This window comes from Nannospalax galili, unplaced genomic scaffold, assembly GCF_000622305.1.
Source record: "Nannospalax galili isolate Female #2095 unplaced genomic scaffold, S.galili_v1.0 scaffold335, whole genome shotgun sequence".
NCBI classification, from domain to species: domain Eukaryota; kingdom Metazoa; phylum Chordata; class Mammalia; order Rodentia; family Spalacidae; genus Nannospalax; species Nannospalax galili.
The window spans coordinates 4,161,510-4,168,557 of NW_008337842.1; positions in this window are offsets into that span (position 1 = coordinate 4,161,510).

Sequence of the window (7,048 nt, forward strand, 5' to 3'; positions counted from 1 at the left end):
AATGTATATATAAATTTGTATGTACAATAGAGACACTGCAACTCATAACATAAAAAAATTTTAAAAATATTAATAATTCTTCTAAGCATAAAATTTGCTCCTTAATAATTGGTGGATGTGAAAAACATTACCATTGAAACCTACCTGATGACTTTATATCCATGCTTAGATGCCAAGGAGCTCAGAAAGTAACCGACTGTGACTAGTAATAATCAGATATATAGAGATTAGAAATGCATGTGCATCTTAGTGTCAATTGTATTGAAAATGAATTTTTCTGTATGAAACTGTGATTTTAATAGTGAAATAGAGATCTTTTTTAAAATTTAAAATCTCATTTAATTTTATGTCTTACAGGGTTTATACTGAGTACAATATTGTATGCCTGTATTAATTCACTGTAAACCTAAAATTTTACAGCCAATTTTGAAGGAGATGCATCTGAGCTCTGGAAATTGTTATTGAATATGTCAACGCTGTTGTAATGAAATGCTTCTTCTGATTGTGTGGTTATTAAATAAATAATTAAAAAATAAATAAAATAAAATAAACCTTAACCATTTTAAAAGAGAATGGGAACTAAAATGAATGGTCAGAATAGAGAACTAACAACTATTGGTCAAAATTATCAATTACTGGACCTGAACTATAGGTCAGGTGGTTTCTTTTTTAGCATAAATCCCTTATGAAGAAGGATCTGCAATACCCATTTTACAAAAGAAGAAACTGAGATTAAAAGGTAAAACTTTACCCCAAATCACGACTTGCCCCAGATCATAGTCATTTAAATCAATGACAAGAATTTCTTTGTTCCCAGGAAGGCAAATCTGTCCTGTGATCAATAAATTTCGGAAACATTGGTTTAAAAATGTTACATACTTTATCCACTTTGAAACATTCATTGTGATTCTCCTGGTGTTATGTGACCTTGAGAAGTAGAATTCTCTCCAAGCTGCTGAAAGCTCTGGACAGATTGTTTTGAGGTGGAAAGGAAAGGCAATAATGATTATTTTACAGAGAAAAGCAGAGGTTTACAGCATTGATGACCAGCTACCAAGCCATATACATAAGTACTATCAAAATCACGCTGGCCAAACTGGCAGGTGCTTGGGGCTCTGCACTTCTTGGCTTAGCAAGTTAAGTAGTCAATTCAAATAGATAGAAGATGGCTTTATCCAGGTTTCCCAGGGGAGAACCATTTTGTTGTTTGGTTTACTCTGACAGAAAAACAACCTGTATGTTCTAGTTTGTTTCGCCATTGCTGTAACAAAATACTCCCACCAATACCAACTTGGGGAAGAAAGGGTTCATTTGGCTTACATCTCCTGGGTCACAATTCATCAGGGCAGGAACCTGGAGGCAGGAGCTGGAGCATAGACCACGGAGGAACGCTGCTTACTGGCTTGCTTCCCTGGCCCATGCTCAGCCTGCTTTCTTATACAACACAGAACAACCGCCCAGGGGCGGCACCACCCACAGTGGACTGGGCCCTCCCACAGCATTCAAAAATCAAGAAAATACTCCACAGACATGACTACAGGCCAGTCCAATGGAAGCAATTCCCCAACTGAGGCTCCCTCTACCCAGGTGTGTCAAGTTGACAACTAAAGCTGTCCAACACACTGAAGTGAAATCTTCGCGGCATAAACGGTAACCCTACACATTTGCATCTCAATACAATTCAAGGTAAATGTTTCAGACTCTAGTGACCTTAAAGTTCATCACTTTTCACACACTGGAATCATCTAAAGACAATTTTAAAACATTCATCCTTTGGCCCCATTCCAATCAACTAATGCAGAATCCAGAAATCTCAGGAATGTGAGGTTCAGGGACTCAGTTTTGGAAAAGCTCTCCAATATGTGACCAGATTCAGAATTGTTCTTTCTATGGTACTTATTCTAGCACATTCTCTCTCTCCTGCCTTCACCCCGCATGACCCCAAGGCAAGACATTCATCGTTAAAAGCATCTTATTTTTCCCTTCTCAGGGCCTGGCACAGCACTGGGTTTGGTACAGGGTTGATGGTCTGAATTTCCTAAGGAACATCCTTGCCCACTCCTATTTCTCTGGTTTAGTCTGAAAATGTCAGTTAGTTAGTTGGCAGTTTGAACCCTGAAGGGGCAGAAGGCATGACTGCTCCAGGACTCTTGTGACTTTCAACATTTGATTGTCACTGTGGATGGCTACACGTGGTATTTATCGTTGTCTTGAGATTCAAACTAATATTCAACAATCTTTCAGGAATTTTGAGACATAAAACCCTGGGAAGGCAGGGTGATGCAAACACCAGAGACAAAAATTTCTAAAGATGGCAAGGCTGCATCTTGTTGTTTTTAAAACAATCATCGTCTCAAAACTAGTATGAGAAAATACTTCCTTTTTAATCTACAGGATGAAATTAAGACAGAACTAAGCCTAGGGGAGGAAAAAAATATTAGTTTAAAATGCTTTTGGCTATTGTGCTCAAATTGTGATTATTTATGGGGCTAACAGAAGAAAAACAAAGTTGAAAAAGGAAATTTACCTTGATGTAAGCTTTTCTATTTAATAGTTTCATATTTATCACGTTACCTTTTCAAAAACGGAATAATATGTAATCAATTACACTCTGTACAAAACGAAAATGGCAGAAGATTAATGAATTCAATCTATTCGTGTTTATTTTGCTTTTCAAGTATAAAGTAACTGAAAACTAATCTCTTCCACATTGCAGAGTGAGTTCACAGAACCACACATTCCTTGCCTTTTCTCTCTAAAGTAGTTTTTTTCCTCTTTTGCGTCTCTATCTTCTATCCCGGACCTCTACCCTGACTTCCGGAGACACCGAAAGGAGAAGACTCCAGGAGGTCTGATGCCCAAGAGCGGAGCCAGGGCATGTAACACACCAGACAAAGTAGGAAAAAATTCAGACTCAAATGCGAGAATCCCAGTTTGGGCAAAGAGACAGACCAGATTAGAAAATGATTGGGCTGGCATTTTCCTGACCAAATTGGCTTGTCTCTCCAGCAGATCTGGTCAACTGGGCAGAACAATCTTTAAGGGAATCAGAGAAGCCAGTGCAAAGGGAAAACAATTGCTTGGAGGCAGCTATCGAGAGCAGAGTGCAAGGTGCTCACACCAGAGTAGCTACGGCCCCTAAGCCTCTTTTGCTCATCTGCTTGCCAAAGCTTCATATCCTTCTACCTGGAAACTGGGTCTTTCCTTCCTGGGTGAATGGAGGAGAGGAAGCTGCTGACCACAGATAAAATCACATGCCAGCTTGTGTGGAAGGGAGGAAGCACAGAAGCTAAAGGAGGTTGTAGGGAAGGCAAGCCAGTTAAGACCTGGGAAAAGGGTCTGTGGCCATGACTTTCAGGGACCATCCTAGGAGTTGGGACTGTTGGAATGAGCAGGCCCTGGCCTTCCAGAAATGGATCCAAGGTCGCCACCTCTGGTTTCATTCAGAAGATGTAAAAGCAACCAAAATGGTGAGCTCTCAACCAGGAAACTTGGACTCTACTCCTAAGGCACACTGACCTGACGTTCGTGAGGAGACACAGTACCCCTTATCCCTCACCTCCCAGTAACCTCCCCTCTTCTTGCAAGCTCATCCCATGCTGAGGATTCCACAGAGACTGCTGTGTGGTAGCTGCTGCCTCCTGGCATGGTCTAGAGCAACTGAGAGGACAAGATCTGGAGCCAGGCTGCCAGATCCAAGACCAGTGCCCCTGCCAGCCTAAGACTGTTAGACAGGACTCAAAGGTCACAAGTGACAGAACCAACTCTAGCTGACTTCAGCCCACAGATTTATTAGATGAGTCTCAATGGTGGTTCACGAACCAGGCAGGACAGCAGCTAGAATGGCCCCTAAAGTCTATGTAGCAGGAACCAACGTGAGGCTGTGACTACTGAAGCCACCACCACCACCACTTTCCCCCATCAATGTGTCTCTCCTTAGGGTCCTAAGAAGGAGAGCTTGCTTCTCCCTTTGGTCACTTTGCCTACATTCTAGACTGGGGAAAAGCAGGAATTATGATTAACAGTTCCATCAAAGCTTCCCACAGACTCCAAAAACTGGGTAGTGGTGGGTGGAGGTGTCCACCATGTGAGAGAAGTCAGAGCAGCAGGAGGTGGTCACATTGTATCCAAGTCAGAAAACAGAGAAAATGTCACTGTCAGGGGATCTTGATTAGGTTCATTTTCTCTGTCAATTAAAGAATTAAAAGGAAAGGGAAATCAACAAAGAAGAAAGCAACAGGTAACAAACTTTATTAAAAATGAACAACGCGCGCACACACACACACACACACACACACACACACACACGCACACACACAAAGAGAAAAGTTCCCTGCAAGTGGAGAGGGAATTCAGAAACTAAAAATTCCAAAGCCTGGAGGAGTTCCTGCCTGGTCTTTGAAGTATTCTTGGTGGTATGGGGCAGGTCCCCCTCCCCTAATTTTTATATTGGTCAAGTTAAAAAAGAGAGTCATAGGTCACAGCTCCAAGCTAAAAAATGTCCAGGACTGGTTTTGGCTAAACTAGTCTGGACAGGTCAACTGGAAGAGGGGCCCTTCCCTACCAGCTGGGGTGGGGGTGGTGGGCTTTAGGCCTTTGTTTCAGAAGAAACTGGAAGTTTGCCATCTTTGTTACTTCTCAGTGGCCCTGCCTGCTTGTCAGGGATTTAGTCCCTCAAATGAATGCACACTCAGCTAGCTTTCTATTCAGTCTAAGACCCAAACTCAGGGAATGGTGCCACCCAGTTTTAGGCTGGGCCTTCCCACCTCAATTAACCTAATCAACATAATCCCTCCCAGGCATTCCTGGAGGCTATCCCCTAAAGCACTTCCAGATCCTGTCAACTTGACAGTTAACACAATCACAAAGGAGAAGCATGCTCTAAGGAACCTTCAGGTTACAAAATCCCCAAATGTATTTACTCTACCAACATCAAATAAGCTACTTTCCTTACCCAAGCTTCAGTCTCCTCAAATGGAAAATGGAGCTGTTACTAGTATTTATCACAAAGAGTGCTAGTAAAGATATTCTAAAACAAAGTGGGGTACATGGTCAACACTTGGCAAATGGGGATTTTATTAGTTACTTTTCTGTTGCTGTGATAAAATACCATAACCAAAAGCAACTTTTGGAAAAAAAAGGGTTTATTTTGGCTTACAGTTGCAGAGGGATAGAGCCCATCATCACGGAGAAGGCCTGGAAACAGGAGCAGGAGACTGACCTGGCAGTTAAGACACATATAGGAAGCAGAAAGAACAAGAAGTGGGCCAGGCTATGAAACCTCAAAGCCTGCCCTCAGTGACATACTTCCTCCAGCAAGGCTCTACCTCCTCAAGGCTTCATAACCTTCACAAACAGCACCACTAGCTGGGGACGGTGTTCAAACACAGGAGCCTCTGGGGGACATGCTTCATTCAAACCTCCACACATCATAGCTATTGTCAACACCTTGCAATCTTGGTTGGCCCTTGCATGTGTTCAGAGATCTCTAGCTGCATGGCTGCTCCCCTTCCATCTCTGGAGGGCCCAGGCCATTGCAGGGTGGCCTGACTCATTTTGACCACTTGAACAGGCTCTGTGGTCACTACTCCTGCCAGATTTTGGTGTGTGCTCAGCAGAGGACCCTTGCTTGGGCTCGTTCCCTAGTCTCTCAAACCTCGATTTGGGTAGCTCTTGTGTGTTTCCACCAGTCAAAACACAAGCTGAAAACAGAACATATCCGTAGTTGCTGCTCAGCTACCACTGTCTGATCCAAATAGGTCTTCAATAGCCTTGACTGAGGTAAAGTGTGGGAGTCACTGAACTAAAAGGTGACCTGCTTCAGAGGACATCTGAGTCACCAAAGCAAGCCCCCCCGGCAATTCGTTTCTTATTTATAGAAGACATTACAAATATTCTGGTAACTGGTAACAAGTGAAATAAATCCTGCTAATGGAAGTCCACGTAGTCAACTACTTAATGTACTTAGGAAGCAGTTATAGAGCATCCATCCTGTGCCCAGTGCAGGGCTAGGTCCCAGGAAAGAAAGAAAATAAGAGAAGTTCCTGCTCTCAGAGAGCTCAAAGTTCATCAGGGAAAGTCAGATCTGAAAAATAAGTGAATAAATAAAATTAACAAAAATAGAGAACACTAATAGACACAATACTGCCACTGCCTTTTTGCTGAGTCACCCCTGCATTCCTACAGCCTGCATCCTATCCCAGGCGTTTTACAGATACGGTCTCATTTGAGTCTTCCCAGCCTGTGTGCTAGGTGAGTGGGAAAGGGAGGGAGGAAGGGCCAGAAAGAACAGGTTGCACTGTAAGCTGCCAGGGCTACATTGCAGGGCTAGGCAGTCTCTCTAGCTTCAGTTGCATCCCCTTGGGCAGCCTTGGGCAGCCTTGGGCCAGCCAGCACAGCCTGCCTTCAGCTGGACGTGGGGTCTGAGCAAATCAATCTTCCAGCCCAGGCAGCCTGTGCTGGGACCTCAGCACAGCCAGTAATTAATCTGGCTAGAAACAGAACTTATTTTTACACCTCTTCACATTAGTCTCCAAAGACCAGACCTGAATGCAAAGTGAGAAAACGTGAATTGATCACAGCTGTGAAACCATGGTAATTAGTACAGAGTGCTGAAACTCATTCCTGTGACTGGAATCTTCAGCTTTCTGGCCATGAGCCATGATTAAACCAAATACTGAGGCACTGGCCTTCTCCCTTTGGATCAAGCATCATCAGCCACTCCTGCTTAATTTCTGCCCTAGGATAGGTCATCTTAAGTTCTATAATGGGTTTTGGACCTCTTGAAAAAAAAAAAGACTTCTAAAAACTGCTGCAACCACAACATAAGGACCATATATCTGTGGGTGGGTGGGTACAACACCTGAGGGCTCACTAATACTAACCTGAAGTCAGGTTGCCTGGGTCCAAATTCCAGTTCCAAATTGCCCATTATACAACCAGGAGCAAGGAGGTCATCTCTGAGCATTCCTGATAAAATGAAAATAACAGAACTACACATATCTCAAACTCTGAACTGAAGAACTATCCTAGTCAACACTGTCAATTT